This window comes from Zingiber officinale, chromosome 3A, assembly GCF_018446385.1.
Source record: "Zingiber officinale cultivar Zhangliang chromosome 3A, Zo_v1.1, whole genome shotgun sequence".
NCBI classification, from domain to species: domain Eukaryota; kingdom Viridiplantae; phylum Streptophyta; class Magnoliopsida; order Zingiberales; family Zingiberaceae; genus Zingiber; species Zingiber officinale.
The window spans coordinates 135,335,973-135,348,486 of NC_055990.1; the positions used below are offsets into that span (position 1 = coordinate 135,335,973).

General features: G+C 38.9%; 1 long non-coding RNA gene across 2 annotated transcripts; it reads left to right on the top strand.

Moving 5' to 3' along the window:
- Positions 1–4,460: 4,460 nt before the first annotated feature.
- Positions 4,461–7,083, top strand: LOC122052504. 2 transcript variants are annotated; one of them, XR_006132036.1, is made up of 3 exons: positions 4,461–5,413; positions 5,643–6,694; positions 6,856–7,083. It is a non-coding gene; the product is annotated as an uncharacterized LOC122052504 (long non-coding RNA). The 2 variants fall into 2 exon arrangements; XR_006132035.1 differs by having other exon boundaries at positions 5,643–7,083.
- The last annotated feature ends 5,431 nt before the right edge of the window (positions 7,084–12,514 follow it).

A 12,514-nucleotide genomic window follows, 5' to 3' on the forward strand; every position in this document is an offset into this window, starting at 1 on the left:
TTCGTCTTATCATACTACCAGTAATAATCATGTTGACTTAGTCTGTAAAGGATTAATTTGTATTCTCTTTGGTTCTGTCTGTAGAGGACTGATTTACCCTTATTGACTTGGGTAGTTGAGGATTGATTTATCTTAGTTTCTTTTGTCGAGGATTGATGTACTCTTATTGGATCAGTTAATAGATGACCGATCTATTTTTGTTGGTTCGATCAGTAGGGGACCGACTTACTCTATTTTTATAGAGATTCTAATTTTTGGGTTGCTCGTGCTTGGTTAGATATTTTGAGGCACATTTAGGTACATGACTTGTACCAATGTAGAGAAGACTGAATTAGTCGTATACCATTGCGGCTTGGTCAACCTATAGAGGATCGACGTATCCTATTCCATGTGGACATTGACCTTGGACCGTCTGTACCTAGTAGGATGATTTATAAGGTACATTCAGATAGGATACCCCCCACTGATGTGGAAAGGTGTAAAGCTACTTGCTTAACACTTAGGAGATACAACCATTTCATGGGCGTATAAATTGGTGAGTACATTCGGATATATAACTTGTACTGGCGTAGGAAAAGGTGAAGTTAGCTGCTTATCTTTTACGTGACCAGACATCATATGAAGGAAGAAGCAGATGATGATTTTTTAGATCAAGGCATCATTTGATGATTACGTTGAGGCATTTTGAGAGCGAGTACTTCACTACCTCTTTCGGTAGCATGATGAATTATAAGGTGATGGTCAGTTGACTCGCCTAATGCTATTCCATGGGGGATCCTGACTCATGGACCGATCGCAGATATCCTTGATAGTATCTAGGGATTTATGACCCGCAGTGATACAAAGGTGGTGTTAGTTGATTAACACCTAGGAAGTTTCACCTTCACTGAGTGAAAATATTTTATGATGATTTACGAGGAGCAGAGCGCCGATCGACAGTTATGTCGGTTAGCTATTTGCTGATAGTACTTCTCTACCCTTGTGGGCATTGTTCGTCAGTAGATATTACTGAACCTCAGGCGGAGTGATCGTAGTATGATGTGTTATAAGATAATGGTTCGTTGACTCAACTAGCATTGTCTCCATTGAGTAGCTCGAGACCTTGACCACATGATCATTTTACCAAGGTCTTGAAGATTATAATTCAGATTGGAGTGTTCGATCTTTTGTTGGTAGTTGTTGGAGGATATTTATGAGCATGACTATGAGAGTTGTGGGGATACCCTCTTGATAGGTAGACTCTCAGTCAGAAGGTTGAGTGACCCTTTGAAATTTGGATTGTGATTCTTTTATTGTAGATATTTGAGTATCTTAAGGATGAGAGTTGATATACTCTTTGGACATTTTTGGATGAGATTAGTAGAGTTTTTATACTCATCTTTTGGATTGATCGTATTTCTACTACTTGGAGAGTTGTTGATTATCAATCAGGAAGTTAAGGATATCCCTTGGATTTCAGTAGTCATACATCTTAGGTGGGATTGTGATATATCTATACATCTTGATAGTACACATAGATGAGAATTTGTTATTGGAAAATTATCAGGTTTGATTGATGTTGAGGATGGTTTGAGATTGATTGATATTGTTAGATCAAATATTATGATTTGTTATTTTATAATGATTTATTAAGGGATATGGTGAGATCAGATATGGTGATATGTTGATTTCTAATTATTTATTGGATTAAATGTTGAGTTATGTGGTTGTTTGATGATCTATTAGTGGATATTTATTTTGATGATCTATTATTTATGTTTGTCATTGATGGAGACATAGTGAGTATCATGTGTGATATTTATGGATTTGGTGATATGTAGTTGGTGATCGGATTATAGATTCATTGCTAGTAACCTTATGGTTGAGTATGCCTTATATACGGACATTATGAGTTTTGGTAATGCCATTTGAGTTTGTCGGTGCTCCAACGGTATTTAGGGATTTTATGAACCACATTTTTTAGGAGTATCCGGATCGGTTCGTTATCATCTTCATCGACGACATTCTGATCTACTCGTGTTCCGAGGAGGAACACACACAACATCTTCGCATAGTCTTGGAGCCTCTTCGACGACATCGTCTATATGCAAAGCTCAACAAGTGTGTTTTTGGTTACCCTCAGTCGGTTTTCAGGGACACGTGGTTTCTAGCCGAGGTATTTTGGTAGATTCTCAAAAGATCGAGGTTATCACTAGCTGGGAATAGCCGAAATCAGTTCAGGAGATCTACAGATGATTCGTTGACGGTTTCTCTCGCATTGCTATGCCACTAACACACTAGACCAAGAAAGGCATGAAGTTTACATGGTTAGAAGCCTGTGAGACCAGCTTCCAGGAGCTGAAGAGGATATTAGAGTCGGCACCAGTTCTGGCTTTACCCTCTAGAGAAGACGGATTCGTACTCTACGCCGACACATCTCTACAGGGTTAGGGTGATATTTTGATGCAGCATAGTAGGGTAGTCTCCTATGCTTCTCGTCAGTTGAAGAAGCATGAGAAGAACTACCCAGTACATGATCTAGAGTTGGCTGCCATTATCTTGCTTTGAAGATTTAGCGGCATCGTATGTATGGTATTACATTTGATATTTTCATTGATCATAAGAGTCTCAAATATCTTTTCACTCAGAAGGAACTCAATCTCCGACAGAGGAGATTGATGGAGTTCCTGAAGGATTATGATTGTACCATTACCTACCACATAGGGAAAGCTAGTGTGGTTGCCGATGCACTTAGCCAGAAGTCCAGAGGGAATTTAGCTTGCCACCAAGTTTTGGTCACGGACTTGATTCAAGGTTTCTCCGAGTTGGACCTTGAGGAGCAGGGATAGACAGAGCAGGGTATTCTGGTTTCCATGGTTGCTCAATCGTCGATCAGAATGAGGATCCTAGAGGCCCAGGCCGGTGATCAGCGCTTATAGTCCACTGGCAGCTAGATAGCTTCTGGGCGGTAGACTGAGTTCACCCGAGATGACGAGGGTATTACTTATTTCTGAGGCAGATTATGCGTACCTCAATCTCACCCGGTCTTAGAGGAGTTACTTCAAGAGGCTCATCGCTCCCGATTTGCTATCCACCCAGGTGGAACACACATGTATCGAGATTTGAGGCATTCTTATTGGTGGAACGGCATGAAGAAAGACATCGCAGAGTTTGTAGCTAGGTGTCTAGTCTATCAGTAGATGAAGGTTGAGCACCAGAGACCTGCCGGATTACTTCAGAGGGTTAATATTCTGGAGTGGAAATAGGAGCACATCACCATGGATTTTATGGTGGGATTGCCTAGGGCACACAGCTCTGTTTCAGTACAACATTCTATCCATAGATTGATGAATAGTCAAAGCAGACCATCCAGACTTTAGAGGACTTGTTGAGGTCTTACATTAAGGATTTCGGAGGTAGCTGGGGGGACCACTTGCCATTAGTAGAGTTCACCTACAATAACAGTTATCATTTGGCTATCCAGATGGTATCGTTTGAAGCGTTGTATGGTAGACCTTGTCGAACACCCACCCTCTGGGTGGAGATTGCAGGGGCCTAGCTGCTAGGACCTCATAGAGCTCAGTAGGAGGCAGAGTTGGTCCTCACTATCCGATGGAGGATGTCTGAGGCACAGGACCGTCAGAAGAGTTATACGGATTGAAAACGGAGACCTCTGGAGTTCTCTACTGGCGACCATGTATTTTTTAGAGTCACGCCCACGAAAGGGGTAAAGAGATTTGGTCTCCAAGTTAAGCTAGCTCCACGATACATTGGACCTTTCCAGATCTTGGAGAGGATTGGAGCGGTAGCTTACCGTCTGACGCTACCACCGGCTCTGGCAGGCGTTCACGGTGTATTTCATATGTCCATGCTGAGGAGATATGTGCCCGACCCCGCACACGTTTGTCAGATATATCAGTTCTCATTCATCCTGACGTTACCTACGAGGAGGTTTCGGTGCAGATTCTAGACTATAAAGAGCGTCAGTTGCGGAACAAGACTATCCGGCTGGTTAAAGTAGGATAACAGTATCATTCTGAAGAGGAGGCTACCTGGGAGCTCGAGAATACGATCCGAGCTCGATACCCCCATCTTTTTACTTTAGGTATGTGGGTTAGAGTTCCGTTCAGCATTTATTTGTTTATCTATTACTAGTACTTGCTTATTGTAAGTAACGAAATTTGGGGACCAAAGTTTTATTAGTGGGGAAGAATGTAAAATATAATAATAATAATAATAATAATAATAATAATAATAAGGTTTAATGGATGAATAACATTACCAGAATTTTTAAAAAATTTTAGGATTTTTCTTAGAATTTATCGGAGCTCGTATGACGTATTTTGAAGAGATGAATTTATAGGTTGGGAAGAAATTTATTTGGAATATCTAAATATGGGAGTTGATTGAGGAATGAACTTATGTTTTGTTTTACTTAAATCTAAGTTCATATTATATAAAATATAAAACCTAATCTCATCCTTTCCCTTCCCCTCCCGATCCTCATACGCCCGATCCCCTTCTCTCCCTTCTCCACTTCGCCAACGCCACTCCACCGCCGCCTCCCCGCGCAGGATTGAGCCGACAATGTCGGTGTCGTCCAACAATTTCCTTCTCCTCTCACCGCCGCAAACCCTGATTCCCCTCTTCTCTTTTGCCTCTGCCCGTGCGCCGCCGACCTCGACGTCAAAGCCACTCTGCCTTGTCATTGCTCCTTCTGATCGATCGAGGCTGAAGCAGATCTGCCTCGTCAGCGCTTCTTTCCACTTGATCACCATTGAAGTTGCTTCGCCGTTGGGTGCCGCTGTCGCCGGAGGAAGGATTGACGCAAAGGGGAGGCTAGGGCTTACTCTCTTTCTCCTCTCGACGTCGCCGGCGCAAAGCTACTATTAGTGCGTTGAGGGGGGAACTTGCTACAACCGACCCTTCTCTTCTCTGACCTCTACAAGTGGTAGCGTCAAGTCCTCCACCCCCTTGCCATTGCCGCACCCACTTCCTCCATCAGAGTGAAATCTCAGCCTCTAGAGTCTGATCTGGATCTTCGCCACCTCCTCCCAGTCTCTATTGGACGCAGCTAGCCCTAGATCAACATCGGCGCCCCTTCCTTCCATAAACTCGTTGCTGCTTTCTGTGAACCACCATCGCAACTGTGTACTGCCACCACAGTAGCAGTCATTGTTGGCTGCTAGCAGCAATCACCGATCCAGGACTATCGTTGGCCGCAGGCTTGGCTATCAGGAGTTGGTTAGAGGAATCTGTCGACACATTTAGATAAGACTGTTGAACTGAGCTTGAAGTGGATTGCAATGTTAATTTACCGATTATGATTTTAGGGTAATTGATGTGAGGATCAGTGGGCAATCCACAGCTCCGGCCACAAATTTCCAACGCCAAGATCTTTGGCCATGAGCAATAGAGGAGCAATCACATTAGGGTATGTGTGTATCAGATTATGTTAGAAATTTTGGTAATCAGTTATTGCTTGGATAATTAGCAATTTGTGGATCTAAAAGGAAAAAGGGAATTAATTGGGGTTAATCATTAATTAGGGTTAATTAATGATCATGTTTCAATAGGGATTATCCAAAATAGGTTTAGGAATTTGATTTAGTTATTTAATTTATATGTAATTAGCTAAATCGGTATATCATGTGATTTGCAAGACGTTGATTCGAGACGAGCATCTCGACGTGGGATTGTTAGCACGATAGACAAATAAAGGCGGGTACGTTTGACTTATCTCTTTAGATATTGTCATTATGATATATTTAGTAGGTTATAACTAGTAGTAATGGTTATGTTTATATCTGCTTAGTATGTCACCACTTGATAGTCGTAGTTTGCCCTTATTATTATCTATTGTGCATTCATGCTTATGTTCTCTTATTTCTTGCCATGTGTACTTATGTAGTGGCATTCAATGTATTACCGGATACAGGTCTAGCTACTAGTTTATTTCCTAGCATGTGTACCTAGCTTTATTACCTGTCATGTGTACCTAGGTGTATTTCTTTGCATGTGTACATAGGTTTGTTTTCTGGCATGTGTATCTAGATCATTGTTATGGACTTGGTTTCCTTTTGGTACACATTATGGGAAGGTTGGTATTTTCAGGATTTACATGCTTAGTGTCATGCATTATTTTGCATGATTGCATGCTGAGCGATTGTCGGCTCCATTATTGTTGAGCACATCGCCAGTTACATGGATCTGCACATACAACCACTCATGGGTTAGTGGTATATTAGGCAGGGTATGTGGTAGTTTGCTCTGTAAGTGCTCTGTTGGTCCACTCATGGGTAGTATGACGCGGCGTGATAGCATGACAGAGATCCCTCCTCTAGACTGTCTCAAGGAGATGAGAGCATTGAGCTCCCCCACTTATGATTTGGAGTAGGAGTATAGGTGTACTTCAACAGCATCCTGTCCACTCGGTCACTCAGGAGTAGTGATGGTAGAGTGTACAGTTGTCATAGTCCTACCCACTCGGTCTCATCATTGCGTGTGAGATGGCTGACTGGGGTCAAGGGTGGTCATGTCATTTTTGCATCATATGCATGGATTGTATCTATTGTTTGTGCTTGCTACATTATGTATGTTGCATTTTGGTGGTTGCATATGATTGACATGCATACAGGATACATTATGTATTTGGTTTGGTGACCCTGCATCTATTGGTGTGGCTCCCACCCTTATGTCATGATAGGAGACTCTGGTGAGTACAGTTCTTCTTTCCTTGTTTCAATTTTGCATTACATGTTATTGTTCAAGAGACTATACTCCATGATTATTACTAGTAGTTATTTCTTACTATGCATGTTAGATTGATACACATTGAGTTGTTGAACTCACTCCGTTGCATTATTCCTATTACAGGTAGATGATTAAGCAGTTGCTTGGAGGAATCCTGTATGTCGGTCCCTCGTCATATTAGAAGACGGTTTTACTTCGCTTTTATTTTCTTTTATATATATTCTTTAATGTTTTAGCATTGTATTGGTGTTTAGCCATGTGGTTATTGTCTTTGATTTTTGGTGTTGTATTTGTGTTTAAGTCGTGCCAACATGCATTATCTTGTTTTGGTTTGTATGGGCTTTCCGTTTATTTTTTCGTTGTGTTTTTAGTACAGCTGAGTGGGTTGTTAAATATATAACTACGTGGTTGTGTTTTTAGTACAGTCGTGTGGGTTGTTTAGTTTATATAATTGCATGGTTGTGTATATTTCAGCCGTGTGGGCTGGGGTATTTTGTGTGTTGATGTATTCATGCTTCAGATTATCACCGGTACAGGGGAGATGTTGTCGGATTTTCCTTTGGCAGAGACTCCTCTGGGGTGTGACACGACCTGCCAAGACTTTCCGCCTAGGGTTACTACCCCCTAGGGTTTTCCACTTGCCTAACTGCAGCTAGGACTTTTTCCTAAGTACACTTAGGACTTTCCTGCAAACTCATTCAAACATGTTAGACCACAAATAATCTTAACTTTGAACCCTTTGTCATTATCAAAACTTAGGTTCGATCGTCGGATGCTTTCCGCACCAACAATCTTTCCCTTTTTGATTATGACAATAAAATTCAAAGTTAAGTAAAATATGAAAGTAATATAAATGTGTACAGGCATAAAATCAAGATTCAAGTTATGTAGGTGCAAAAAATATAAATATTTAGTTGTAACTTATTATATCTGTTGTATCTCCCCCTTAATCACTTATTTAATTACTTAACATACTTAACTTTTACTTTTCTATCTCCCTTAATATTTAGCTCCCCTTGAAAGGTAGCTCTTTACTTCAAAAATATTAGTTTAACAAAAAAAAAATTTAACCTTTTGAAGAGATTTAGATAAAAAGGATAGTTAAGTACTTTAGCTTTTAAAAATTTTGATAAAACTTTGTTAAGTCCTTACCTTTAAAAAGATGTTGATAAAAGCTTAGTTTTAGTAAAGGACTTAGCTTTATAAAAGTTTTAATAAAAGGTTTAGTTAAAAGTACTCAGTTTTTTTTTATAAAAGCTTAGTTTAAAAACTTAGTTTAAGTACTTAGTTTTTCAAAAGATTTTGATAAGATACTTAGTTTTAAAAGATTTTCTTCTAAAAATACTTAGCTAAGAAAATGATTTCTTTGAAAAGTACTTATCAAGTACTTAACTTTTGAAAAGATTTTTAATAAAAGCTTAGTTAAGTACATTGAAAATTAGTGAAAAATACTTTTTCAAAACTTATTTTTCTAGATAAAAAATATTTGAACTTGATGAAATATCTAATGTTTATATTTTTTAAAAAAAATTGGATTCCCTTTTTAAAAAAATTAATTTTGGAAATTTTGAAAAATAATTAATGCTTTAACTTTCTTTCACACCTCCTTAATTAATGTCAAAAATATTTTAGGGTGTCCTAGAGTCCAGGCATGAAAATTCAAAAATATACAAGTTTAAAATAGAAGTAGTTATTTCTTATCCTAATTTTCCATCTCACCCTTTCTAAGTTATCAAACATGTTCAGCTTATGAGTTTGTGAGATGAACTTAAGTTAATTTTCAACTTAATTTTAAGTTTATAAATATTTAAAGATATTGAAAATGTTTATGTTTGAACTTAAATTTAGAGAATTTTGAATTTTAAATTTGACTTTAAATTTGGATTTCAAAAATATTAAATTTTGAAAATATTTAAGTTTGATGTATTTGAAAAATATTTAAGTTTGATTTAGAATTTGAATTTCAAAAATATTGAAAATAAGATTTAGAAACTTAAGTTTGATTTTTGAATGAGTTTGAATTTCAAATTTTAAAATATAAGTATAAATTTAAAATTTAAGGATTAATTAGCATTTAGAAATCATTAAGATTTTGAAGGTTACTTATACTTTGAAAATCAATTAACATTAACACTTTGAAAATTAATTGAATTTGAAAGTTAATTGATATTTGAACCTTAATTAGATATGAAAGTTAATTACTTAAACTTTTGAAATTAAAGTTTTGAAATTAATTAAAGTTTTATAATTAATTAAAATTTTGTAATTAATTAAAGTTTTGAAATTAATGAAACTTTTGAAATTAATTAAGAGTTTTGAAATTAATTAAGAATTTTGAAATTAAGTTAAGTCTATTAAGTTGAGTTTAATCTATTAAGTTGACTAAATTTATCCTAAGTCCACCTCACCCTTTTTTAAATTGTCAATCAGGAACCTTATGGGTTATTGTGAGATGGTTAATTTAATTTTCAATTTAAATTCTAATCTAAGAATTGATTTATAATTGAGTTAGACTTAGGTTTTACAATCAATCAATTAAATATTCATTTCAAAGATTGGCTTCTAGGCTGTGGCGAGGCACTAGACCTTCTTGGGTATGAGATTATCCACCACTTCTAGACCAAGCCTTTCAAACAAATTGGATATTTAATTTTCTTTTTGAAACCCCTAGGTCTAACTAGTTAAGTGTAAATCACACTAGGTCCTTATCTAGCCTAATCTAAGCATATATAATAATAGTAAGATAAGCATCAAACAATTCTATTTATAAATAAAGATGGTTTTTCTATTGGCTTCCCCTGGATCATATCCTCAATAAGGTCTATTAAGGTAATGGATTTGATCCTTGGGGACCCAATATTGTCCAAGTCCAACTTAATTAATCAAGTTTGGCTTGGGAATCCATGCTTGGACTAATTTTCTATTAGTTTTATTTACAAGTGATAGGTAAGACTTGTTATTTCATTTAGCTTTAGATCCAAGTCCGGATCGATTGTAGACGGCTCTCTGTTTTCCAAGAATCATATCAAGATTCTTGGAATCCAAAGTGAATTATTCCAATGTGTCCTTTAGTTCCTTGACTTGATTTTTCAGGTTAGAATTCTCTTCATCAAGCTTTTGGACTTGAGTTGAGGTTCTAGTCTAAATAAGGTCAGTCAAGGAGCTAGGGTTAGTCACTTCTTTAAGCGTTGTTATCTCCTTTTGAAGTGATTTGACCCGGACATTAGATTTAGCTAATTTTTGCATTAAATAGTTAATTAAATTATACAATTTATCTACTTGAGAAGGTCTTACAGCGATGTTTGGCCCTTCGGAAATGGATACGGAACCATGGCTTATTTCTGACTCAGTTTCCGATTCGCTCTCGATTTCAGAGTCAGAGTCAGTTTCGACAACGTACGCTTGTGCTAGTAGAGCAAGAAAGCTTGCTTGCTCGTGTTCTTCTTCATCAGACTCTTCTGATGACTCGGACCACATTGCCTTGAAGGACTTCCTTCTTTCTTGCTTCTGGTTCGGACACTCCAGTTTGTAGTGTCCCTTCTAGTTACAGCCATAGCAGGTAACTCCAGACTTGACCTTCATGTTCGATTGAGTCACCTTCTTCTTTTTGCACATTTTTCATACCAATTTTATGAGCTTGGCAGTAATTTTGTCATCGTCGTCTTCTGAGTTTGATTCATCTTCAGACTCGGGTTCCATCTGATGCTTCTTTCTAACCTCCTTTGCCTTGCTTGTACCTGCAATCAATGCAATACCTTTCTCAACTGGACGTGCATTAGTCCGTTCGTGCAATTCAAATTCTGAAAATAACTCATCTAACTTAATTGATGAAAGATCCTTGGATACTTTGTAAGCATCTACCATGGATGCCCATAAAGTATTCCTCAAAAAGGCGTTGAGTACGTACCTTATTATGTCTCGATTCTCCATCTTTTGTCTGATCCCATGGAGTCCGTTCAGTAGATCTTGTATCCGCGCGTGAAGTTGGCTAGCTGTCTCATCTTCTTGTATCTTTATATTATATAACTTATTTAAAATTAGATCGCACTTACTTACTTTCATATCGGCGGTGCCTTCGTGCAGTTCGATCAGCTTCTCCCATAGTTATTTTGCGCTTGAGAATGGACCGATTCGATTCAGCTCTTCCTTTGTTAGACAACATTGAAGAGTGCACATTGCTTTGCCGTTGGCCTTGACCTTCTTTATTATACTTGCGTCTCAGTTCTCGCATGATACCGGTTTTCCCGTGCCGTCGAGTGGGAGTGAGATGCCGGTTTGATGATCATCCACGTCTCGAACTGAATTTGGAGGTAGGTCTCCATTCGCCCCTTCTAGTAGTCGAAGTCCTCACCGGAGAAGAGAGGCGGGCGGGCTGTGTTGTAGACTTCTTGGTGGGCCATTGTAGAAGTAAAATCTCGCACGAACAAAAACAAGAAACTTTGTTCCAAGACTTGGTCTTGGATTAGTAGTGCAAGATTAAAAATAAATGTGCGAACTCGAGTGGTGTTGCACCAACTTCAAGAGAAAATTTCGATTGCGATAAAAACATATCGAAAGGCGGTAATTTTACCGATTCTGATCGACTCCAAAAAATTAAAAATTACCACGAAAAATTTCTTGAATGGTGGTTTCATCAATTCAAAGCGACCCTACTCTGATACAAATTGTAGGATCGAAAGCGCTAGAGGAGGTGAATAGCGCTCATGGCTTTCATATCATTTTAAAGCAATCGATCGGAGTAAACGTTATGCAACAAAAATAAAAGAAACAATTGCAAACTCGAACACCAAGATTTACTTAGTTCAGAGCCCGTGACGACTCCTACTCCAAGGCCCACACTTGTTGAGTGTTTACTTTGGCCAATCACTATCAATTTGTAATTTTACAATTTAGAATATAGAAATTAAGTGCAGTAAAATATACCAATGATTAAAACAGTAAATTCAAAGCTTCGGGTCATCGGAGTCTTGTTACAGCTTATTGAATCGTCCTTTAAGCAGCACATGGAAGAAAGATTGCATTTTCAGAGATCTGTCTTTGCTGCTGATCGAACCGACCTTAAGTAGGTCATTGAGGGTGCCTCCAACTGTATGGAGGGCACCCTTAAGCTCCAGGTCAGCCACATGTGGATGAGCTCCGCACTGCTCGCAGCTTATCCGCCTAAGGGCGCCTCCAAGCCCATGGAGGGCGCCCTCCACCCAGCGTTCAGGGCCCCTCCAGCTCCATGGAGGGCACCTCTTGCTCTGCTACGTAGAGTCTTCAAGCAGTGCACCCGAGGCGCCTCTAAGCTCCATGGAGGGCGTCTCGGGTACTGTTCATCCGAGGCTTAAGGCTTTTTCACTCCCTGCAAGATGTGTTAATCCAAAATACAAAACATATTCTGCAAAACAGAGTTTAGCACAATAATATAAGAAATAATAAGTCGTTTTGACAATCTCCGGACTGTCCGGTTCTGACTTTGGATTTCCATCTGGAAATCCTAGGTCGAACAGACACCTACTGTTCCCTCACCGGGGAACGCGTCCTCATCTACTCCACTCAGGAGAGTTTACCTATTGTCAATCCGGTCCTCCAGACTAACTGGACTTTTGCTCAGCACCCGAGGCTTCCGGTCTTCATGCTGGACATCCACTCCACGACCCGCCCAGACTTCCACCTAGTTTGCGACATCAGGATTTCAACCTAGAGTCCCCGACTCTAGGATTTTTGCCTGAAGCACTCGACATGCCAAGACTTTCCTCCTAGGATTACCACCCCCTAGGACCTAGGGTTACCACCTCCT